Here is a 26,234-nt window from a genome sequence, read left to right on the forward strand (position 1 = left end):
CATCTCTCAGAAGCTGAATTCAAATAATTGTTTATGGCAAGCAGACCGTTTGCAACTCCCTTGAGCCCTCCTCGACATGAACCTTCAACGACTTCTTATTCAACTCGGCAGCCCTGCAGCAAGAACTATCCTCAAGCACTCTCCAGACTTGGGAACTTTCCCTTATGAACTCAGGACCTCTGTCATCAGACAGTTAATGAAAAAAAGGTTTCTTAAGCCATGTGTTCCTAGCAGCTGTAGACCGATGTCTGATGGCCCATTCCCAGAAGAACTATATATTTACTTAATCACAGACCATCGAAAAGAACAAACCTAGTTTTTGGCCAACAAAGGGGCTTCTGCTAATGGGAGGTGCTATATCCGCTTATCAATCTGTGAAGTTCTAAATATTACAGTGGACAAAATTGGAGGAATTATCCTCCTGTTGCTTGATCTTTCCACTACGTTTGACACCGACCCACACTGGACACTTCTACTGAGAATAGAAAAGGTTGAAAATTCAAGACATTTCCTAAACTTGATCTCCTAGCTTCATGGCAGTCACAGCATCGTCTGTTCCCCCTCCTGCTCACTTAAATACCTTTTGCCACACACTGTGGAGGCTCAATTACCTCAACTCTCGTGTTCAACCTCTACTTCACACCCATGCCAGAGATAATCAGTTCCCTCATTCTAACTTGCTGATACTACATAAATCCTCCTAAAATTGGAAAATGTGGAGGAACTAGCATCAGCAAAACTAGAACACTGTCTCTGTGCCATAGATGGCTGAATGCAAACCAGCCATCTTGAATGCAACTGTTCTGAGATTGATATTCTCACCTTTTGACTATGGAATCTACTATCCTACAATCATCTGACCGGTGGAACTAGAGAACTGACTGTCAACTTGAACCGAAGTAGGAAATTCCAGAGTAATTTCTTTGCTTGATTTGTGAAGTGAATGCACAAAGTGTCGGACGCCCAGAACATTTATTTTCACATCTTTGCTATGCCCAGGAACTGCAGGCTACTGTCGCCTTCATTTAACATGTATCCTCTGAAAATGGTTTGCATGTTGGGATACACCTTTCCATAGTTAGCAGCAAGCTGCGAAGCATTCAATACATGGCGTCAAAGCAGCAACTACACCTTAGCCGATGTGAACACATCACACCGTTGCTTCAGGCACTACATTTGCTCCCTTTGCCCAGATGCACTGCCTTTAGCCACTTTGCTGCTGTTCATCCAAGCTAAAGTCCCAAGATTTTGATAAAAAGAACACTCACTGTCACCTTTTCTTTACGGACTGTTGTAAAAGAAGCATTGGTGTAACATAAAAGACCTTCTGAAATTCAGAAATGGAGTAAAGTCCTGACTTATCACCAGCTAAGGGCTTGGGAATGAGCCCTACAGAATTTCTTACCAGTCTGCTGCCAGTGCATGTCTTAGGTAATTGCTGCTGCTTCTGGAAGATCTTATTGCTGTTGTCAGTAACCAGTGCCTTTACAAAGAAGTAGAGTAGGACATTGGGTCTTCGGTGGCACAGATAGTTTTTTCATGGAGCACGGTTGCCCTCTATTTGTTGCCTACCTGACACAGGCTTAATGCCTGTACTGAACCCACCTCCACATGCTCTCCCACACCCAGCCTCTCCATTTAATATCTGGATGGGATCTGGAGAATGAAAATCCACCCATGTATCATTCAAGTTCTCTCCTTTCCTCTCCTTATTCATTAATTAATAAACCTCTTACATCAACTGAGGTTGACTATCCATGTTTAAAAGTCCCTGCTTCAACCGTCACAGCTGCAATCATGTCTAGGGGCTATGCTTAACATTCAGTTAGTTAGGTATAGCCTATCAAAATGTAGCCAGAATTAAAACATTTCAAACACTGCTGCCACAATTTCAAGCCAATCAGTACCTGACAGTCAAAATGTTCATGCGTCTTTTTGGGAAGGATTTCATCCTGCCGCGCCATAGTGCCTCATGCAAGTCTAAACATGCACACTCTACTACAATGTTGGGCAACACAGTCACGGGGTCGACTCTACGAACTAGTGTTGGTAGACAGCTGCACTTGTCACTCTCTGCAGTAGTAGAACATTCAAAACTTTTTAAAAGGGCAGCTGTTCATCGATCTTGTTCCACAGGTCATTCTAACAGCAGGTGCATCCCTCACAGGATGGGGTGCTCACCTACAGGATCTGACAATCTGTGTCTCTGGAACACTAAACACTAGAATCAACACATCAACTACCTAGAGCTTCAAGCTGTTAACCTACCTCACCTCATAGGCAAAGTTGTTTTAGTCTAGACAAACAATATGGCAGCCATGTATTATGTACAAAAATATCGGAGGGTGGGGGGGGACACACTTTACAGTTGTCACGCCTCTCTCAGACCATTTGGTTTTGGGCAATACATCACAAAATTCATCTGTTAGTGGAGCATCATCTGGGCACGGACAGTGATTTTGCCGACTACCTCAGCAGAATGTGGCAACAAGTCCACAAGGGTGAACTCTACCCCCAAGTCCTCCTCCCATACTTCCACAAGTGGGAATTTCCACAGATTGATCTCTTTGTGACCTCTGAGAACACAAAATACCCAAACTTCGCCTCCAGGCTCCCACACCCTCTCTCCGAAGGCAATACGCTATGGATGAGTTGGTCAGGGACATTTGCCTACGCTTTTCTGCCTCTCCCTGTCCCATTTCTGGTTCGGAGGCTCAGGCAAATGTTCCTACCCTCATTCTGGTAGTTTCCACATGGCCTCCTCAACTGTGATTCACCACCCTACTCAAACCTTCAGTAGTTCCACACGAGAAGCTTCAACTCAACCCAGACCTCCTCACTCAGAACCATGGCGAAGTCAGACAATCAAACCCAAGGGAGCTAAACCTTGTGATCTGCTTCCTGAAATCATAGAATTCCGGTACGTAAATTTGCCACCAGAATATATGACCATTCTTAAGGAAGCACATAAACCTACCACTAGAGCTTGTTATGCAGCCAAATGGAAGAGATTTGTTTTTTAATGTTCTAACCAAAACAATTGATCCACTCAATGCATCCGTACAAAACATTATTTGTTACCATTTGCATTTACAGCTTTCTGGCCTTGCTTATACTTTCATATGTTTACATTTAGTGGCAGTAGCTGCCTTTCTAGAAAACAGGGAACACTTATCCTTGTTCAAAGTGCCAGTGATTAAGGCTTTCAGGGAAGGCCGTAAAAGAGTAATACCACCCAGAGTAGCTCATGCTTGGGATCTCAAAATTGTTCTCACACAGCTTATGGGTCCACCCTTTGAACCCTTACACAATTGCCCCATCCAGTTTCTATCTTGGAAGGTTGCTTTCTGAATTGCCATTATATCACTAAGGCATGTTAGTGAGCTCCAGGGACTAACTTGAGAAGAACCACTGCAGGGATAGGGTGGTTCTGTGTATCAACCCAATAGTCCTTCCAAAGGTAGTGTCCTCTGTCCACATCAGCCAATCGGTTGAACTACCTGTTTTCTTCCCTCAACCAGATTCTGTTGCAGTGTTCATACACTAGATGTGAAAAGAGCATTACTGTATGATATTGACAGGAGAAAAGACTTTTGCAAACCAAAGCAACTCTTTGTTGCGTTTGCATCCCCTTATAAAGGAAAGCCCATTTCCAATTCATGCATTAACAGATGGATCATTAAATGTATTCAAACATGCTTTATCAAAGCCTAAATAACTTTGTCTATACCCGCTAGAGCGCACACTACTCATAAAATAGGGGCATAGATGGCTTTCTTCTGTGTGGATTTGAGGGTCTTTTTAGAGCCCACCCAAAGGTGCAGGGTCACCCTTCGTCCACTGGGTTCAGGATACAAATGGAGACCAACACAGGAGCACGAGAGAAAGTGTATTTATTGTATTTCTCGTGAAAGAGAGTGCATCAACGACAGACACTCAAAACTGTCTGGGGAGGCAATCTGCAGAATGTTCATACTTTACGTCTTAAATACCCTTAATCCTGCCCCATGCATGTAAGGGAGTTGTACCAATAATTCTTTATTATGTTCATAAACAATGGTCAATCTGGTGGATCAGCAGGTGAGTAGCCTTTGGGGGTTTTCGCAGGACATGGGCAAAACATTATAATTACATGGTACACAGAGGTCAATCTGATAAGTTCGTAGGTGGTAGCTGTGGGCCTCTGCAGGGCATATTATGATTGCACAACAAGCCAGAGCTGATCCGATATGTCCATAGGTGGCAGTTACCGGGCGCCTGCAGGGCGGAGGACACAGGATGGCGACGACAAACATCTGAGGAAACTTCCTGCCCGACTGGTCGAACATGTGCTGGGCAGTTCCAGGCAGGTCAGAGTGCTGACAAGGTGTGGATGTTCGTGCAGGGGTGAGGCGAGTCAGGAATGTGACCCCAGAGTGTTCGTGGCACGAAAAGGCCAGATGAAACGCAAAATGGCGGGCAAGTGGCAAGCCAGCGGCAAATGGTAACACAGAGTACAAAATGGCGGAGTGAGTGTCAAGGTAAAAAGAAGGTATTTTCCACAGTCCTTCCTTTTGACAGGAGCGAAGCCAAAAGTCAAAAGAAAAAAAAAGGTTCTTGTCGCTTGGTTGGAGTAATTTGAAAATCTACTGAGGAGGAAAGGAGGAGGATAGCCATTGGTGCCTTTCTTCGAGTAATTTGAGGGGTTTCTAGCACTTTCATTACCCAGGCACTCTGGATGTGGAGAAATGATGAAGAGAAAAAAAAGGAAATCGATGAAGTTTCTCATGGCTCAAAGTTTTGCTATATGAAGAGTCTTAGAACGATGGTGCAGGCAGACAGTCTGGGGTGATACAGGGTTAGGGCCCGCTTGCACACGCATCTTTTATCTGTCGTGTGGAGCACGCGCAACCCTTTTTCCAACCCCTTGATCGCTTGTGACATTGGAGTGCCAGCCTGCTGTGTGTGAGAGATGTCTCTAGTCGATGACAATGTTCATTAGTTGCTGTACTTCGTGCTCAGTTTTCGCTTAGTTGTTCTTGATAGGGTTGGTTGGAGGGATTCGATTGATAGCGCTGGCACAGAGGCTGCAGAGTGGCGGGCCACATTGGAGGCAGCAAAGAAAAATTGAGGCAAGAGGCACCAGGAGAATCATCAGAACCTTCCATCCCCAGGCTAGCAGGAGTTGCCACAACCAGGGACCAAGGGACCACGAGCCAGTATCTTGGTGAAGGTCAGAGACAATTCGATGAAGTGTAGAAATAGCTGCATAAATAGACGAGGAATGGTCTGGAATATACACACAGCAGCTGGTGCCGATGATGCGGCATGCTCCTCCGCGATCAGCGAGGATGGTGTCAAGCACCATGCGATTCTGCAAGATGACGAGGCGGACCGCTTGGAGCTCCGCAGTGTTGTTGGTCAGGATACCTGATGTGATATTGACAGTGGCCTCCAGGACTCTGGAGAGATGGCGGATGGCCCGGCTGTTTGTTATCGACCCCCAGATGGGGAGGAGACCCTTCATTGCATCCAGGAACTGTTGAGAGTTAGTGTCTGTTTGATCGCTGCGACGAGTACGGTGATACAGTGGAGGAGCAAGGTAGACAGGTGGCAAGAGAAACGCTATGTAACATGTGCCCCCCCAATTCTTGTGAAGCCAGGTGTATGCTTTTGTTCCGCACACGAAGTAGGTGTTTGGGGAGGCGACAAGGGGAGGAGGAGAGGTCGCATTCAGAGTGGTTGTTATGGTGCAAGAGCTGTCCCCAACGTACTCGGTGCCCAGGCCTTTTATGCACACAAGCCCAGGAATGCGAACAGTTGATAGCAGCAGTGTTCGTTTTGCATGCGTTTTCTTTTTAAAGTTAGTGAACCGAAGGCGGTCAGTGGTGTTGAAGATCAGCATTTCCTCTTTTTCTTCTTCAGACATTCTGATGGAACTGTTAGTCGGGCAGAAGGGATTTATTGTGTTCCCTGTTCTGTTTCGCCAGAATTCATCGCGGAATTCTAGGATCACAGCATCGTTGATATTGCTAGTCAGGTGGGCGTCTATGATGAGCATCATCCAGGCAGTACAGGAAGCGTGCACTGAGTAGGGCTATGGAAGGAAAGACATGGTGTGCTCCATAGAGTGAGGCAGGAGACCACATACCCAACAGTTCGTTTTGTTCAACACCATATTGTGTTGATGCAACATTTGGATGAAAGTGTTGTTCCAAAAGTCTTGTCTTCGATTCTGGAGGTGAGGTGACAGTGACACATGCGAATGCTCAGGGGGACTAGCGCTGGTGGGAAGTATAGTACTTTTGGCTGGTGCTTTTTCTTCTACGATCCAGAAGGTGACAGCGAGTAGGATCGTGAGGAGGAGGAACATTGTCAGGATTACGGATTTTTGATCATTCAGTCTCTTGTACAACGCTCTTCTGTCTGGAAGTTGCACTGTTTCGTTGCTGTTCATAGTCAGTCCGTGCGTGGGCGGAGGTTGTATCTTTGGTTAGTTGGTACGGTGTGGTCCGCGAACAATTCGAGTTCAGGTTCTTGGAGGCCGAACACAGGAGGGTCTCCCGTTAGTACTTCTTTATATGTTTTCAAGGTGGGTTCGGTTTGACTGATGTTGGGGACCCTCCGACAGTGTACGGCGTGAATCCAGGATCTCTTGCCTTCCACTCGCAGGGCCGTCCTCGTGGTAAGATGGACTAGTAGGGGGCCGGCCTCTCCACCGGGGTTCCAACGTCTTCTGGCGGGCGAAATTTTTTACGAGGGCGTAGTCCCCGGGGAGGATGGTGTGCCCTGGCCCAGTGGATCGATCTGGCAAGGCTTCCTGGACCTGTTGATGAATGGAGGACAAGGTTCGTGTAAGTACAGACAAGTAATCACTCAGTAGTTCACAAGGGGTGTCGGACAGTGTGGTAGCGGGAGGTGCGCCCCAGATGTTCATAGGTCGTCCGAAGACTACCTCGTAGGGGGTAAGTGAGGTGCGCGAATGTGGGACAGATCTGATGGCTAAGAGGGCTAGGGGTAACGCATCGGGCCATTTGAGTCCCATAGTTTCCACTACTTTGGCAATCTTGGATTTGATTATGGCATTGTATCTTTCCATGAGGCCTGCCGATTGGGGGTGGAAGACAGCGTGAAATTTTTGTCGTATTCCCAATCCAGCTAAGGTGTGTTTGACTACCTCCCCAATAAAACTACTCCCACTGTCACTCCAAAGGACTCTGCAGAGGCCGTAGCGAGGGAAAAACTCTTTTAATAGTATTTTGGCAGAAGTCAAGGCAGTGTTGTCTTTGACAGGGTAGGCCTACCCACTTGCTGAACGTGCAAACAACCACCAAAACGTATTTAAGGTTGTTGCATCGTTACATCTGGATGTAGTCCATTTGTAGGACTTCAAAGGGTGAAGTAGGGATAGCGTATCCTGCCCGTGGCACCCGGGTCCCTTTTCCCACATTGTAGCGGAGGCAGACCAAACATTGTTGGACCAGCCTGGTGGCAGTGGGTCGGAGTTGGCCATTGTCCCATACCACTTGCAATATTTTTGTCATGGTAGCAGCGTTTGTGTGGGCTGGTAAATGAGTCATGCTCAACAATGGGAGGAGGTAGGCATTTTGTAGTTTCCAGAGTTTCCTGTCCCTTGACTGCCAACAGTTTTCTTCATCCATCATGCCCTCCTTTTCCCATAGTTGAAGTTCTTCAGAAGTGGCGGTGGACTGGATGTCCCTGATATGTTTAACGTTGTGCCATTTTTCTGCCTGGGACTTCACTACGTACATAGGGGTGTGTGTCCTTTCTTGTGCAGTGGCTCTGGCTGTTTTGTGTGCGACGTCGTTCCCTAAACCTATCTCATCTGTGATCTTTTTATGTGCGTTACATTTTAAAATAGCTAGTGTCCGAGGTAGTGTCAGGGCTTGAAGTAGTGCAGTAACTAGGTCACCATGTAGAATGGGTGTGCCATGTGATGTCAGGAACCCTCTCTCCCTCCAAAGGATACCAAAATTGTGAGCCACCCCGAACACATATTGGCTCTCCGTGAAAATGGTGACTGCAAGATCCTGACTGAGGATGCAAGCGCGTGTGAGGGCTATGAGTTCCACGGCCTGGGCTGATTTCTGAGGTATGCGTGCAGTTTCGACAATGTTGTTGGTGGTGGTGACGGCATAGGCAGCGGATGTGGTGCCATTTGGTAGTTTAATACAAGACCCATCCACCCACAGTTGTCCATCCTGTTCTGTTAGAGGGGTATCTCTCAAGTCTACTCGCCCCTTTGTCTGTTCCTCCGTTCAAAAAAGGTAGTCGTGTGGAGTGTCTATGGCATCTGATTCTGGTGTGGGAAGGAGTGTCGCAGGGTTCAGTGTTGTGCATCGTTTCAATGTGAGGTGCTAGTAGCGCGAGTTCATATCCAGTCAGTCGTGCGCTGGTGAGGTGCTGTGTCTTTGTCTGATTTAGTAGTATATCGACTGTATGGTCGACTAGTACCGTGAGTTTGGATCCCAGAATAATGCCCTCACTCTGTGGTATAGAGAGGGCTGCGACTGCTCTGAGGCAAGATGGCAGGCCTTGGGCCACGGGGTCTAGGGTGGCTGAAAAGTAAGCACACGGACGTTGTTTGGTGCCATGAATTTGGGTCAGGACCGAGAGGGTACATCCGGAGCATTCGAGGGTGTAGAGGCAGAAACGTTTAGAATAGTCTGGTGTGCCTAGTACCGGTGCAGAGCAGAGAGTGTGGCGTAGGTTTTGGAAAGCTTGGGTGTGCTCATTTGTCCAAGGGAGAGGCGTGGGTGTATCTTTTGTGAGTAGGGCAAGAAGTGGTTTTATTATGAGAGAAAAGTTCGGTATCCATTGGCGACAAAAAGAAGTGAGGCCAATTAATGCTCGAACATCCCTTTGGGTGGTGGGAGAAGAGAGGCGTAGTATTGTTTGGATGCGGTCGGGTGTGAGTGTACGTCCCTCCTTAGACAACAGATGGCCTAGGTAGGTCACCTGCTGTCTACAGTACTGTAGTTTACTTTTGGATACCTTATGGCCCTGTGATGCCAGAAAGTGTAGTGTATTCAAAGAGGCAATGCGGGCCAGGGACGGAGTGTCTGCAGCCAAAAGGATGTCATCGACATATTGGATGAGAACAGTGCCGGGTGGTAACTGTATCTGATCAAGTTGTTGTTTCAGGGCTTGACTGTAGATACTAAGGCTCTCGGTGTACCCCTGGGGAGCACGGCAGAACATGTATGATCTGTTTCTTAAAGTAAAACCAAAAAGATAACGTGAGTCTGGATATATTGGTATGGAGAAAAAGGCATTCTTTAGGTCTATAACTGTAAAAGTGGTTGCAGTTGAGGGGATCATTGTCAATATGGTCGTTATGTCCGAGACCACAGGATATTGTGGGACCACTATTTTGTTGATTGCTCAGAGGTCGATCACAAAACGGTATATCTTTTCTGAAGTAGATGTTCGTTTCAAAACTGGCAGGATGGGGCTGTTACAGATGTTAGACTGGACTTCCTCAACCACGCCCGCTATAATCATATCCTGTACTATAATCATGAGGGCTTTTTCGCCATCTGCAGATATTTTATACCTGGGAAGGCGTGGTAGTGGTACATTTGGTTTTACTGCTATTTGAACAGGGGGTTCGTCCTTTGGCTGTGTTGGGAGTGCTGTCTCGGTTGCCTGTTCTTTTCCAGCAACTAACTCACCGCCTCGCGGCCCCCGCTCCGCGGGTGCCGCTCGCAGGCTCAAGACCGTGTCAGGGTCCTGGTCTTTTTGGTCCCCTGTTGTGCATAGGAGCACCAACGTGTCTACTGCAACCACCTTGCAACACACAAACTCAGAGGCGGGACTGCGAGGACCAGCCTGCTGAGCGGCGCTGATCGGCCGCAGCTGGTCCTCTTCCCGCCCCCTCCTGTCACTCCCCTTGATAATCTGCCAAAGCCACGCGCACGCGGGACGCGCGCGGGGCAAGGGCCGGGGCGAAGACCGGGCAAAGACCGGGCAAAGACCGGGCAAAGACCGGGCAAAGACCGGGCAAAGACCGGGCAAAGACCGGGCAAAGACCGGGCAAAGACCGGGCAAAGACCGGGCAAAGACCGGGCAAAGACCGGGCAAACACCGGGCCGTTTGAGGCCGTTCGAGGACATAGAGGACTGGCCTGGCCCACCCCCCTTGGTTCTTGTTATCTGACTCGTCCCTTTTCCACCAGCAAGTACATTGTGGGTACTGCAATTCAAATATATCATGAGTACACGGGGTAGTCGCAGTAAAACTGCAATGGGGTTGAGTAAGCCCAGCGGGACATTGGATGATTTCCTTGTCAAGACTAACCTAGCAATTGATGCTGAAATCACTAAAATGCAGAAGAGGGTGTCAGTTGAGCTTGATGCGGCACGTAGGCTTTCCCAGACTTTTGCTAATTCTAAAAAATCTTCCCTAGGGAAAATCGCGTCTGCTGCCTCTCCACAACATGCTCCTTGCCCTCCCTCACTGATAATCCATGCCGATGTTCACCATGTTTCCCCACCTCTTTCCCTTCCATTAGAGTCTATACCCACCTTCACTACTGTGTCCCCCAAAACTTTCGAGGGAATCGCACCCACTGGACTTGGAACGGCCATTGTCTTGTCGGATAGCCCTGACCCCCCCGACCTTTCTCCCCCAGTAGCAAAAAATAAAAACAAAGATGGCCCAACCCTAAAAAAGAAAAACAATGCAAGATCTGCTTATGCCCGCAAAAAAGAAAAAATTGCAAGGTTGCAGTTCTTTAATAATAGGCGAACACTACCCACTTCTGGGGAGACCATACAAGCGCCCAATTTGGATAACCATCTAATAGGGGGGGACAGGGAACACAGCAATCTTAACGTAGCCCTTGACCCTATTCAAGGGCCTCTCCCCACATATGATGAGCAACCCAAAGAGGGAGGGCAAAGTGAGTCAGGGAGGGATAGAGACAAGGGGGGTGATGACGAAGATTTTCTTAAGATAGTCTGGGGTACATTAAAACAATTACTGTCACCTCTGGAACTCAGACTCTCTCGTATCGAGAATAATCTCCTCGAGATGGATAAGACCTTAGTCTCCCTGGCCACTCTTAGCCTAAAACAACTGGAAGCAACTTATCCTCATATTGCTGAGAGTTCTCCTCAGGAGAATGACGATGGTATTTACCCGGCTCCAGAAATTAACGTCAGTTCCCTTGCCCCTGAAATGCTACCTCCGGTCTTGCCCCTACCCTTATCAAAGCCAACCCCAATACCCAAACCCCGCTCTAAGCCAATCGTTCCCCTTCCCCTAATACCAAAAACCCCAATATCAGTGGTAAAAGGCCCTGAGAACCAGACCTTACCCAACCCTATCCATAAGGCCGCCCATAAGCCCAATAAGACTAATATCCCCCCTACTGCGCGCATAACCAACCAGTACCATGGCCGCCAGAACTTTCGTGGGGGCTACATTGATCTTCCTCCTGACGCCGGGCCCTATGTCGTCATACTGGCTGGTGTACCACCACTTGACCCGCTTTCTATGGAGACCCAGTGGTCCCTAAAGAATAAGGTGATTCACTGGCTCAACATCAATAGACAGCTCCCCAATACTGTTAGTACTAGAGTTCTAATGGTTAGGAGAGTACCATGGGTGGGTCGTACCCATAAATCCATCCCTGGAGACTGCATAGTGGTCTCATTTGCAGACCCTCATACAGCCCAGCACATCACTATATGGGATTCACAGGATACTGACCAATCTATTGTCACCAGACCCCTTACCTTTTTCTATCCTCCAAAACAGACTTTTGAGCCATCTGGGGCTTGGTCAATAGCCCACAATCGTAGATGGAAAGGACATGGGGATGGTTGGCAACCCTTTAACAACGGGTGGGAAGGAGCACCCACTATGAACAGGTTTGAATGTCTGGATCAGGTGGATTGACTGGGAATTACTGTCGCCCCAATCCTTACCAACGCCCAAAATCCCCTAATGGAAACTGTCCCGAGTGAAAAATTTATGCCCATACCCCAAGTTCCAAGCCACATTGGGATAGGCCTAAACCCCCTTGAACAGCACCCTTTTACTGCACAGGTCAAACTACAGGCAGACCCTGCACACCTGCAAGTTCGGATAGGCACAACGGGGAATGCAGGGCATCATCCACAGGAAATTAGAAACCCAATGCGCTCTCTCCTTTCTTGGAATGTTGCAGGCCTCGGTAGTAAGATCACCCACAAACCTTGGCTAGAGATTGTGCAGAAGCATGGCATCCTATGCCTACAAGAAACCTGGCTTATATAGGAAGTGCACATGTTGGGCTACCGAACCTTCCATTCCCCAGCTGTGCCATCAGCCCAGGGTCGCAACAAGGGGGGCTCGTGCACATATATATCTAACGTAGCGGACGTAAAAGCTTGCGATTTCCAATCCAATCAGTACTTCCAAATCATACTACTTAAATGGGGCACTTCGCATAAGGTGATTCTCGTGAATTTTTATAATAATTTGCCAATTAGTGAGGTGGAATCAAATTTGAATATTATGATCCATCATATTCACAAACTGAGAGATCAAGGTTCGGGGGATCACATAGTGTTGTGGGTGGGTGACTTCAATTGTTCCGTCTGTCCGTCTTCTGAGCTAGGTTTGTGCGGCCTGTCAGATCTCGGGGAGGACGGTCCTCTGCACTTCTCCCACACCAATATGGGGTCTCTTCTTAACAATGTCATATTTACCTTTGACCTCACCTTCATTAACCAGGCATGCTCCCCCCCGGTTCCCTTTGCCCCAACGTACAATGGAAGAGGTTGTAAATCCACAATCGATTTCGCCTTGATATCACCCACCCATTCTGACTTTATAACCTTCTGGGAAACGGGGGATGACCCCATGAGCGATCATTACCCCATTACCTTCGGGGTAAATCTCATGGAGGGCAAAGTAAAGGAACCTAGTACGGTTCTATATCCAGTTGAGGTTACCCTATCTAAGACCAATGGGTATGTAATTAAATGGGAGAAAGTGAACCCAACATCCTTCTTTCAAAACTTCCTATCCTCTTGCTCCACGGACATACTTGCCTGCTTAGAGGAAGATACTGACCCAAAGAGTATCATGGTTGCTTTTTCTAACATTCAGCACCACATAAAAAATGCACTGACTAGGAACTGCAAAGACAAGGGGAGGCATACTCGTGGGTGGTTTGACTCTAGATGTACATCTACACTGAAAATCTTAAAGAAAGTTTTGTCTGCCGACCCAAAAGATAGAGTTCAAATTCGTCAAGCGAGACACGATTATAAGCTGGCAATTAAACAGCGGAGGGCGAAACTGAAGCAGGAGGCCTGGGAAGCTTTGGGGGAAGCCGCCAGGAATAAGGACAGTAATGCCTTCTGGAAAGTCATAAGATCTGTTTATAACTTAAAAGACAGAGATAATTCTGTAGAAGTGGCTATAACGGCTGAGCTCTGGGTAGAACATTATGGTAATCTTTATTCCAACAAAACACAGGGTAATGTCCCGAACCCATGCAAGGTGAATTCACCCCCAGATAGCATAATTCAGGATAACCACCCAACTGTCTCCCCAGCACCTCCTTACCCCATTGAACTGGTATTCACCACACTAGAAGTGGAAGATGCCCTTAGAGAAAGTCCTTTAGGTAAAGCCCCCGGCCCTGACCACACCCCAGTGGATCTCTATAAATCAGAACCGGACTTTTGGGTTCCCTTGTTAACCAATGTACTAAATATGGGAAATAAATGCGGTTTTATTTCCACCTGGTCGGACGCAATCGTAGTCCCCATATTTAAAAAAGGGAATAGGGACGACCCGGCTTGTTACCGTCCAATATCGCTATTGGACGGACTCATGAAAGTTGCTGGCAGGATTGTCCTTAAGAGGATACAACACTGGGAAGAAGAGAAGAAGGTTATCACGGAGTTCCAATATGGGTTCCGAAAGGGACTAGGGACATTGGAGCAATCCCTAAATTTGTCCCTATTAGTCTCTAAATATACGCAGGCCAAAAAAGGGGACCTATTTGTTACCTTTGTCGACCTCGGCTCCGCATTCGATTGCGTGGACCATGCGATGCTCTGGTCGACACTGGAAGACATCGGGGTGGACTCAGCGATCCTCACATTTATCAAAGAACTATATAGAGAAGCGGGGGCCAGAGTAAGATTTGGGACCCAGGGGCAATGCTCACAAAAATTCGCCATAAACAGAGGGGTGAGGCAAGGCTGCATACTTGCGCCCTTGCTTTTCACTTTTTACATAAACTCTATCGCTGAAAGCTTAATAACTCTGCCAAGCGATTATCCGGCTGTTAATGGTAGGCCTGTACCCATTCTTTTATATGCCGATGACGCGGCAATTATGTCTAGGACAAAAGTAGGTTTGCAGAGAGCTGTAAATGAATTTTCATCCTACATGGGTAAAAGAAATTTAAAGGTGAACATTTCCAAAACTTTCTCCATGCCCTGCTCCCAAAAGAACAACAGACCATCATGCTCAATATATTTAGATCAGCAAAAGATTGCCATTACAGACACTTTTTGCTATTTGGGCATTGTGTTCGACAGGAGGGGAAGGTGGAAACACGCAGTGTCAGCTAGGAAACTCGCCTTTAGCCGTGCCATAGGCGCCTTAAGAACCTTTGCAGCCAAAATTGGGGGTAAACCCATTCATGAAATGTTACAGATTTACCGGGCAAAGTGTATAGCTACGGCCACATATGGCGCAGGTCTCTGGGGTTTCGAGAATGTGTCCTCATTACAAACTTGCGAGAATATTTTCATCTGTTACTTACTAGGTGTGTCCAAAACCACGTCGACTTTTATGACTCATATTGAGACCGGCGTCAAATACCTTAGCGACATCATAAAAATATCACCTTGTTTGCTTTGGCATAAGATTTGGACCACAGAGGAGTGCAAATTGAATAGAAACCTCATGAAAGACTGCATGGCTTTGGACGGTGTAGCAAAAGTCAAGTGGCTGCGATATGTACAAACGATGTTCTCTAACATTGGACACTCTGAATTTTACCACGAACCAGAGACCCTTCAAACCTTGACTAGACCGGCCCTCAAAAAACTATTATCTATACACTTAGAGAGTGCTAGATGGGACACTGAGAAACTTAAAGGCACAACCCTGAGTTATCAGCAAATCACCCCTACTGAAGGCCTACAATCTTACCTTGGGCTTGAAAAAGCACCCTATGCTCGCATGCTTTTAACTAGGCTGCGCCTAGGGTTTTTCTTCCGCTTGGTCACTTTGCCGAAACAGAATGACTGGGCCTCACTGAAATTAATATGTCCATGCGACGACCATTCAACACAAAGTAACATTCACATCCTGTTCTTTTGTAATCTGTATACCAGCCCGAGGAAATTATTTCTTCTACCCTTACTTAAACGCTGGGGAATAAGAACATGTAAACCTGCATATTTAAAACTTTTGCTTTTAGAAGATGTGGATGTCATCTTTGCTGTTTCTCGCTTTTTAATGTCAGTGATGAAATTTAGAAACTCAATGAGTTAACTAATACTCGTTAATATTGACTGATTAGTGTAAAACGAGGCCCCGCATCCAAATGACTGCTGTAGATTTTAACTTTTGGAGAAATGTTTTATACATTTTTGTAATTTTGTTCATATGAAAACTGTTCTTAAATTATCCGCATAAATTGTATTTGTATGCTTTTATGATTTATTGATAAATCGAATAAAGCTTATATTTGAATTTGAATTTGAATTTGAACAGGGTCCATGACAATTTCCCCTACGTCTGTATCCGTAACAGCCCACAGGGTGTCCGGAAGTTGAGACAGGTCTTGTTGTTCAGAATAGGTTTGGCAGAAAATACGGGATTCGTGGTCATGGATGCAATCATTGTCGAACAATATGACTCGGACATTTTGGGAGGGAGCAGCGAATGATGGCTCCATAATATTTTAAGATATCAATGCCCATCAGATTGTCCGGACAGTTTGGTGATAATAAAAAGGAAGCCATTACTGTATTTCCTTGTATGTCATGGGGTACTTTAGTAGAGAGGGGATTGGTGGAGGGCATTCCGTCAAATCTTACAGATGTGATCGATATGCCAGACAGGGGTGCCCTAGGAATCAGTTCATGGGAAAGGGCGCTTCTAGAGGCCCCTGTGTCGGCCAAAAATTTACCCCGAGTTCCACCCACTGAAGCCGTGATGTAGGGGCTTGATTGATCAACTATAAGTTTCACTGGTTCCTTCCCCCACCCTTGGCTGTCTCATGCATATTCGTTATCGCGGTAGTGATCGTCGCTAAAGTCGTGGGCGAGAGCTTGTCTATTGTTCTCGAAGATGTTGGGGCGTCGCTCATTTGGGTGTGGAGCTATCCCCCTTCCTCTATTCTGTCCTCTTCCTCTACTCGTGCCGTTTCGCTGCTGGAGGGGACAATCTGCGTGCCAGTGACCCACCTGTCTACAATACGCTCATTGGTCTAGGGATAGTTGGCGGCGAGTTGAGTGCATCCTAGTAGTGGTAGATTGGTTCAAGGGTGACTGATCCATATTTATGTCTCCTCTTCTAGTATTTATTTGAGCTAGCATTACTTTCTCTTTTAATTCTTTCTTCTTTTTATCTTTCTCCTCTTCTACTTTGTTCTGTAGGTGCTCATAATATTGGGCCATTGTCAGTATTTGTGCTGGGGTGGATGCTGACCACGTACTCTCGCTACTCTGTAATTTGGTGGAAATAGGCGGTAATAGTCCTTTAACAAAGGTTTGAACTAGCAAATGTCGACCTGTCTCTGTCGTAGAGTCCTGTCCGCTATAGTCAATGAATACCTGACTGAGTCGAGAAAAATAGTCAGATGTCCAGTCTACCTTCCTGGCTGGAATTGTCGTTTTTTAGCTTATTTACTATGTGGCTTGGCAAGGCTAGGATAGCGTCTGTAGGTTTCTCACCCTGTTTTCTGTCCCTATCCATTCTCGTCAACTCCTCCCACTTATGTCTAAATGTGGCTATGTCATCCACCTTTCTTATGGGTCTCCATATGTCTGGGGGCAGTATTAACCCAAAAAATTGGTCTATGTCAGTCAATGTCATCGTATAAGTGGAAATAACTGTGTCCAGTCCTTCATAAAACCCAGTGGGGCTCTTCCGAGGGTCAGGCAAGTCTTTCTTAAAAGCCAGGACATCGGCTCGGAGCCACGGGGTATATACCCAGTTATATAATGTTCTACTCTTCGCATCTGGGCTATCTACTCCCTCTGCATTCCCTTGTCCACGGGCAGGGACAAAAACTGGGTCAGCTTCTCTGATGGGTGCCATGCGGGATCCCTCTGTACCTTCCGCTAACTGAAGCTTCTCTTCCTCTTCCTCACTCCTTCTTAACCCTTCCATCATTTGTAGTATTAATGTTAATAACTCATGACCCTCCTTAACACTTTCTCGTCCTTCTGTCAATTTGCGGTATAACCTTCGAACATACTCTTCTGGAGTTACTCCATGATGCTTCTCATACAGGGAGAAGGTTTCGTAGGCAAATTGCTGTAGAAAATACCCTTTTTGGGGTTGGGTATAAGCCTCATAAATGGAGCGGATCTGGCTGGCAGTGGAGCGATCGGTCAAGCAAGTATGGGCTAGGTTCTCAAGGGCATGTTTATCTGTTTGGGTGAGGTGGGAGATTCGGGACCGGGCAGAGGGCGTGTGTCCGGGGTCAATCTGGACAGGAGGGGTAATAGGATCAGGTGGTGGGGACACAGCATCCTGAGGGAGTGTACGTTCGTCTCTTGACGAGAGGGTATGAGGGAGGTGAGGGACATGATATGGAGGGGGCAACGGGAGGAGGAGGAGTTCTTCGTGGGTTTCTGTTCGTGCTAAGGGCGCATGGCGTAAAAAATACTGGCCAGATGCATTTAGTCTATACTCCCTGTCCGCTCAGGCTGCGCTAGATGCAGCCTTTTCTTGCTGCAAAGTTGCTAGTATCTGCCTATCGTTCTTTCAAGTTTCTTTTTGTGTCTTTGCCTGGGCCTTTCTTACTTTCTCGGCTCCCCCCTTTTTCCATTGGCCTTCGGCGTCGAACATGGCTTGTCGCGAACTCCGTTGGTAGAGTTGTGTTTCCACAGCCTCAATTTTTCGGGGGTCGAAAGAGCCGTACATGGGCCACTGAGTTTCTTTATCTTTAGGCATGTATTTATGCCACAATTAATCAAACATTATGGGAGTAATACCGTATTTTACATACAGCTCTTTACTCCGCGTTCCTTCTGGAGGAGCTGGCTGACTTTCTTCTAGTGTTTGAGATCAAGAGGTGCAACAACAACACCATCGTACAAACTTACTAAATGCGGGCATGTTTTTCCAGTTTCTAAAAAATGTGTCTACAAATTTCAGAAAATTGGACAAGTAGTCCACCTTACCCGCTTAACTTTCGTTATTTGCCAATATTGAAATATCAAGTCTGGATAACCAAAATACCAAAAAGGTGTCATCAAAAACCTTATCAGGCGGATTTACCAAGTACGGGCATGTTTTTTTTTCTATGTTATCTCAAATAATATCTCTACAAATTTCAAAGGTCGAACAAAAAGTCCACACTACCCGTTTATCTTCAATCTTGTTAAAAAGTGAAATCAAACTAACCAGACAACCAAAACCAAGCACAAACCAAAAGGTGTCGCAAATCAGCGACCCTACCAGAATCCTTTGTCTCGTTCTCCAGGTGGTCTCTCGACTACAAAATCGTACAAGTCTATTGGGGGTCCCAGTCAGGACCGGCTCTACTTGCGGGGGTCTCCTCGGATGTGGTGAAAGTCAGGTGGTGGCAACGCAGACGAGGGTCTCTTGGCGTAGGTTGACTCCACCGCCGTCTTTTCGAACTTCCTCGTCGGGACCCCACGACCGAGCAGCCGCGTCGCTGAAGGGGCCCTACGTGGGCGCCAATTGTGGATTTGGGGGGGGGTCTTTTTTAGAGCCCACCCAAAGGTGCAGGGTCACCCTTCGTCCACTGGGTTCAGGATACAAATGGAGACCAACACAGGAGCACAAGAGAAAGGGTATCTATTGTATTTCTCATGAGAGAGAGTGCATCATTGACGGACACTCAAAACTGTCTGGGGAGGCAATCTGCAGAATGTTCTTACTTTACGTCTTATATACCCTTTATCCTGCCCCAGGCATGTAAGGGAGTTGTACCAATAATACTTTATTATGTTCATAAACAATGGTCAATCTGGTGGATCAGCAGGTGAGTAGCCTTTGGGGGTTTTCTCAGGACATGGGCAAAACATTATAATTACATGGTACACAAAGGTCAATCTGATAAGTTCGTAGGTGGTAGCTGTGGGCCTCTGCAGGGCATATTATGATTGCACAACAAGCCGAAGTCGATCCGATATGTCCATAGGTTGCGGTTACCGGACGCCTGCAGGGCGGAGGACACAGGATGGGGACTTTACCCGTAATTTAGATTTTCTTCCATAGGAAATCATTGACTGTTTTTCTGTGAAATTTCTTTTAAGTGTCGATTTTTCAAACTTATAAATATTCCTTAAAAATCGCTTGTATAACTTACACCCAGTTTCTCAACTGCTTATATATGGTACACTAGTGCTGGATCCAGGATCCAACACTGACCTAGAAAAAGTAACCATAACCCCACTTACCTGCTAAGTGAATTTCCTTCCATAGGATAACATTGGTAATTTGATCAGAAAAAGTTTCGAAGTGTCAACTTTTAAAATAGCAAAATATTGCTTAAAAATCACAACAGTAACTAAAAAGTATTTACTTGTTTCCAAGAACTGTCCCAGGACTGAATCTATGATCCAGGAGTTAGAAAAGTAATCCTGAAAGTAATCAATTACATATAACTTAAAATTCCCATTGAGCTCAATGTATTATTGTTGTTGAAATTGTGTTGCCTATTGCAACTATTGCATTCCAAGTCAATTGTCTTTTGCAAAGTGTTAACTGAGCAAAAATAAACTATTTATCCTCCCGTAACGGGACAGTAGTCAGCACGCCAAATATACACGCTGCTTACTACTGTCCCGGTACGGGAGATGTCCATAGACGGAAAGCGCATTGGATCGGTTTTGGACTTGAATATACTGAGTACACAGAATTAGCAGTGAGAAGTTAGAGAGAAACGTTTTTTTGAAACTCTTGACCTATGAATATAAACATTGCGCATTTTACTAAATCCGTCTAAAGCCCTGAGGAAGTAATTTGGAAATATAACCATTGACAAAACACGTGTTGGCTGTTAGGCTGTATGAATTGAAAACTCAAAAAAGAATTGGCTGTATTTGTGATGATATCGTGAACCAACAAGTCCTGGAGAGGAATCACAGATTTTAAAAATAAAGACTTTGTTTATTACTCATCTGGATCTTTATTATAATCTTTAAACTGGAGTTTGATTTCCTTATATTACAAGGATAAATAGTTTATTTTTGCTCAGGGAACAATTTGTTTCTGTTAACAATTGCTCTGCTTTTGTACAATTTCGACTTTGGGTGGTAGCCGTTTCCCTTTGAGGCAATTTATGTGAATTCAGGAAACTACACAAACCTATAGACGATGCGCAATTGAGACCTCACCACTTTTCTAAATCTGGTCTTTTGCAAAGTATTTAACTAAAGCATCTCCTTCTGAGAAAGTATATTTTGATACCTCTTGTTGGTTCTAAAATAAAACAACCATATATTTTCATATACAAACCATTGGCCTAGATTTCAGTTATTGAGTGTGTGAGACCATTTGCTGACAACAGTGTGTACAACAAATGCTTTACACTGTCCTCTGATACTGCCTTACTGCTTGACCAAGCTACCACTTTAGAGAGTAAGGTTATATATCTAACTTTAGCCTCTGCCAAACCTCTGGGGACTGTGGACTCTATACACACTGCACCTATTTTGGGAACAGTGTATATAGAGCCACTTTCCTACAGCAGCCACTCTGTATATCTGAAAGAGACTGTAGTTATAGATTCCTTACCTTAGAATTATCCCTAGGCATCAGACTGGATCCAGAGAAATTTTTTCATAGCAGTACACCTGCGCGTTGGTAGGTGGCGTTGGTCGACTCCGCGTCCGTCATCGTGGTTGCCGGGATGACGTCACAGTGTCTACTTAGTCTTCGCCCCTGTGTACTGACGTCAGTTCTTTCTATTTCCGCGCCTGCCAGCGCAGATCCGGATAGAGTGTGCCCCTTAGGCGTTTTTTGACTAACCTTTTTTAAAAAAATTGTCAACATCTTTTTTGAGTCTTCGACTCCTGGTGCACGAGGGATCTCCCATTGTCTGACTGGTTTCAAGCCCTGTTACTCCTGTCACAAGCTGATGTCGGTCACTGATCAGCACCTTGTGTGTCTTTGGTGCCTGGAGCGCGACCACGATTCGAAGTTGTGCTCAGACTGCCTGGCCATGAACCCGAAGTCTTTGTGGGAGCAGTCCCGAAAGCTTTTGGAGGACCGGCAGTCCGCTCCGCGTCGTCCGAGGTCTAGTCAAGACGAAGCTCGCGGAACCGGTCGCGGAGTCATCACCATTCATCCTCGAAATCTTCGCACTCCTCTGGTAAGTCGAAGCACAAGAAGAAGGCAAAGCAGCATTGTCGCTCTCTGCCTTCTTCCCTTCCATTGGGTGACGCGACGCGACGCAGGACCCGGAGCTTCATTGCTCTCCATCTTCAGAGCCCGTTGTACGGCTCCGCGCTTCCCTCCCTTTCCCGGAGCCGGAGTGTCCCCTGCTCAACTTCGTGCATTTTACGAAACGCTCCATAGCATTTTTAGGCAGCCTGACTCCGCAGGCATACCTTCGGTCCCCCACACCCTTTGCTTTGGCACCTGAGGGCCCCCCATGGATCCAGACCTGGATTCGGATCGTTGCCGGTCGACCTCATGGTACCTTCTCCGGCACTGATTTGAGGTCTGTTGACCCTCTTGCTGACCACCTTGATGAGCCGGACTGGCGAGAGGAGTTGTTGACCCCAGTGGTCTGGATACCTCCCTAGACCTTGGCATGCTCTCCCCCCGTCTACCGTGGCTACAGAGGAGGGAGCTTCCTACGATGTGGTGTTGCGTAGGGCGGCTGAGGCTTTGGACCTTGAGGATCGTACGGTGGCTGTCAGGACTAACCTCCTGACAGAGGTGCTTCAGCTGGCAGCAGCCTCTTCGGAGCCCCTGCTGCCTCTTAATGAAGCCCTCACCAACATCCTTTTGGGTACTTGGTCCAAGCCCAGCACAGGATGATTGCCCAATGCCACTGCCTGGCCCCAGACGACCCACTTTTCCTTGGTGGTCCAAGCCTCGTCCCTGAAAGGCGCATTGCCTACTGCTGCCCCAGATAGGGAATCTAAGAAGCTGGACCACCCTGGGAAGATTATGTTTTCTTCCACCAGCTTAGGGCTGCGGTCAGTGAACACCGCATGCCTCTTGGACCATTTGCGTTATACCCATATGGTGTGGGATACTTTTGCTGCCACAGTGCCCGGAAGAGTTCTGGGTCATGCTCATCCACGCAGTGGCTGTGGGTCGAGACGCAGCGAAGTTCACCATCCGGTGTGGGCTGGATACCGCTGACTCTCTGGGCAGAACGGTTTCCACATCGGTATCCCTGAGGCACTACGTCTGGTTGAGGATGTCTGGCTTTTCAGGGGATGTTGAATCCACCCTTCAGTACATGCCTTTTGATGGCCATTACCTGTTTGGTTACAAGGCGGACTCAGAACTCGAGCGCTTCAAGGATTCTAGGACTACAGCCAGATCCTTTAGCCTCGCGGCAACCTCTCGCCCCACCTTGTCTGCCTTTTGCCCCTTTCTTGGCTGCGAAAGGGGACCCCACCACATTCCACCCAAGCGAGCCACAGGGCCACGCAAGTTACCCAGTCTACACGTGGCTGCGGATGTGGGACCCAGTGATGTGGGTTTGGGGCCAGCGGGTAGGCCCCTCTGCAGCAGCCTCTAAACCTTCCTAGTCTGACCTTTAGGGCCGCCAGAGGCCAGTGGGTGGCAGGATTTGCCATTACATCCCCCCACTGGCAATACATCATGTCGGACAGGTGGGTTTTGCAAATCGTCCGAAGGGGCTACTCCCTCCCCTTCGAGACTACCCCTCCCTCCATGCCACCAGCAGTCCTTCGTATGCCAGAGGATCACTTGGCTCTTCTCCGCCAGGAAATTATGGCTCTCTTGGCCAAGAGAGCTATCAAACGGGTCCCTGTGCCAGAATTGGGTCATGGTTGCTATTTTCACTACTTTTTGGTACCCAAGAAGGACAAAGACCTGCATCCTATATTAGACCTCAGGGCCCTTAACCGCTTCCTCTGAAAGGAGAAGTTCAAAATGCTCACACTGGCTCAGGTCCTCTCTGCCCTTGATCCTGGAGACTAGGTGGTAGCGTTGGACTTACAGGACGCCTATTTTCACATTCCTATCCTGCCAGCCCACAGGCGCTACCTGCGGTTCTCGGTAGGCCGCGAGCATTTTTTGTTTACTATGCTCCCCTTTAGCCTTACCAGCACCCCTCGGGTGTTCACGAAAGTGATGGCGGTGGTCACAGCTAATCTGCGCAGGTCAGGGTTTCCAGTCTTCCACTGTCTCAATGACTGACTGTTAAAGGCGGGCTTGCCCCGGGCTGTCGTCTCCCACCTCCAGACTATGGTGATCCTCCTGCTTTCGCTGGGGTTCACTATCAACGCGCCGAAGTCGCAACTGATTCACTCTCAAAAGCTCCTTTTCATCGGAGCAGTTCCTGATACAGCCCAGTTTCAGGCTTATCCTCCCAAGCAGCGAGTCCGGGATATTCGGGCTATGATACGAATGTTTCAGCCTCTATCCTGGATTTCGGTGAGAATGACCCGGAGGCTACTGGGCCTTATGATCTCCTGCTGGTGGATCATGCCAGATGGCATATGTTGGCTCTGCAGTGGAACCTGAAGTTCCAGTGGGCGCAGCATCAGGGGAATCTGTCCGATTGCATCCAGATCTCGGAGGGGACTGCACGTAAGTTGAAGTGGTGGCTAACAAACCAGGATTGGGTCAACGGCAGATCCCTATCACTTCCCCAGCCACATTGGAGAGGCGGAGTTCATGGGTCTCTGGTCTCCGGCGGAGTCCAGGCTCCACATCAACCTTCTGCAGCTCTGGGCGATCCGTCTTGCACTGAAGGCATTCCTTCCTTCTGTCAAAGGATGAGTAGTGCAGGTACAACACCACTTCCATGTGGTACTGCAACAAACCGGGCGGGTGAGGTTGTGGACATGGCTGGAACATTACGGCATTTCCCTGGCTGTTCAACACCTGGCAGGCTCCTTGAACGCCAAGATGGACGAAATTTGCTGCCGGTGCATGATGGATCACAAATGGCGTCTTCACTCGGAGTGGGTGCAAGGTCTCTTTCAGCAGTGGGGATAGCCTTAGTTGGATTTATTCGCCACTGAAGAGAACGGGCAATGTCCGCACTTCTGCGCATGGGAGTTTCCAAGGTGGCACTCACTCGGCAAAGCTTTTTGTCGCAAGTGGAATTGTGCTCTACTATAGGCCTTTCCGCCTGTACCACTTCTACCAAGAGTGCTGAAGAAGATCAAGCGTAACTGGGCCCAAGTCATTCTGGTGGCTCCGGACTGGGCATGAAGAGTCTGGTACACCGAGCTCTTGAGCTTATACGCCTGTAGGTGGAACATATTTGTGGCATGGTGCACAGCAAAGTCTGTGGATCCCCTTTCTGCCCCACTTTCAGAGGTTCTCCTCTTCATTCTCTCTCTGGTCCAGCAGGGCTCTGCTCTAGGCACTCTTGAAGGCCATCTTTCAGCCATTTGGGCCTTTCTTCGTCTTCCTGAACATCCTTCTCTTTTCAAGTCCCCTATTGTTAACATATTCCTGAACGGCATTACTCCTCTCTTTCCTCCTTCTCCTTTCGTAATGGCTCAGTGGGACTTGAATCTTGTCCTTACTTATCTTATGTGTGCTCTCTTTGAGCCACTACATACTTGTCCTCTTCGTCTCCTTACTTTAAAGACTGCTCTCCTGCTTGCCATCACCTCTGCTCGCAGGGTGTGAGTGAGCTTCAGGCTCTTTCTTCCAAGCCTCCCATTCTTGCTGTCCATCCGGACAAAGTGGTCCTTCAAACTAGGCCATCTTTTCTGCCCAAAGTGGTTACCTCTTTCCACATAAGTCAGACCATCACATTGCCCACCTTTTTCCTGCCCCCGCACCCCTCCAAGGAGGAGGAGAGACTCCACCATCTGGACCCAAAACATGCGCTGTCCTACGTTGACCGCACTAAAGCCTTCCGGGTGGACGATCAACTCTTCGTGGGTTATGTGGGTGCCAAGAAAGGTCGGGCAGTGCACAAACGTACCATCTCTCGATGGGTTGTCTTATGCATCAAGATCTGCTATTCTTTGGTAAAAAAGGAACCTCCAGTAGGACTGCACGCTCACTCTACCAGGGCAACAGCAGCCACTACTGCTTTGGGACATGGAATTCCACTGGTTGACATCTGCCAGGCAGCCACGTGGGCATCCCTACTCACATTTACAAGACAGTGCTGCCTGGATAGCCAAGCTTTTTCGACCGTTCTGTTCTCCAGGACTTCCTGGTGTGAATTTAGTTCGCAGACCCACCACCGTGGTTGGCATTTCTGGGGTATCTATTCGGAGGTAAGGAATCTATAACTACAGTAACCAAGTTACTTCCCTTCGGTAACGATTTATCTATAAGAGACATGTGTAGTTGTAGATTCCTTACCCCCTCACCCATCCTCCGCGTTCTGTGAACTGACTTCTATTGTAGGGACTCACTTACAGGGCCCTAGTTATGTGCACCAGTGGTTAGTGTCTTGCGTGGCTCTGTGCTTCTGGCGTGGAAAGTTCTGTCAAAACTGACGTCTGCGAGCAGGGTCTAAGTAGACACCACAACATCATCCTGGCGACCATGACGAAGGAGGTGAAGGCGACCGACGCCACCTACCGACACGCAGGGGTACTGCTATGAAAAAACTTCTCTGGATCCAGTCTGACGCCTGGGGGTAATTCTAAGGTAAGGAATCTATAACTACATATGTCTCTTACAGATACATCACTATTGAAGGTAAGTAACTTGTTCTTCACTGAATGGGTGCTTCCCTCAGGGCAGCCATGGCTTCCTGGCTGTCCAGAGGTCAGCACAGTCATTATTATGGGGCCCACAGTCCCTTTTTGCACCTGTTTAGGAGGGCGCTGTGGCACAGACAGGGACGTTGCACCCTGCCTGTAATAAGGGCCCTATCCATT

The 26,234-nt window shown here is 47.5% G+C and overlaps 1 protein-coding gene across 1 annotated transcript in view; it reads left to right on the forward strand.

The window, feature by feature from the left end:
* The window catches only part of HERPUD2 (HERPUD family member 2), a 268,181-nt gene that overhangs the window by 48,735 nt on the left and 193,212 nt on the right, over positions 1-26,234 (forward strand). The gene's annotated exons all lie outside the window — the stretch shown is intronic.

This window comes from Triturus cristatus, chromosome 5_2 (assembly GCF_964204655.1).
Source record: "Triturus cristatus chromosome 5_2, aTriCri1.1, whole genome shotgun sequence".
Classification (NCBI taxonomy): domain Eukaryota; kingdom Metazoa; phylum Chordata; class Amphibia; order Caudata; family Salamandridae; genus Triturus; species Triturus cristatus.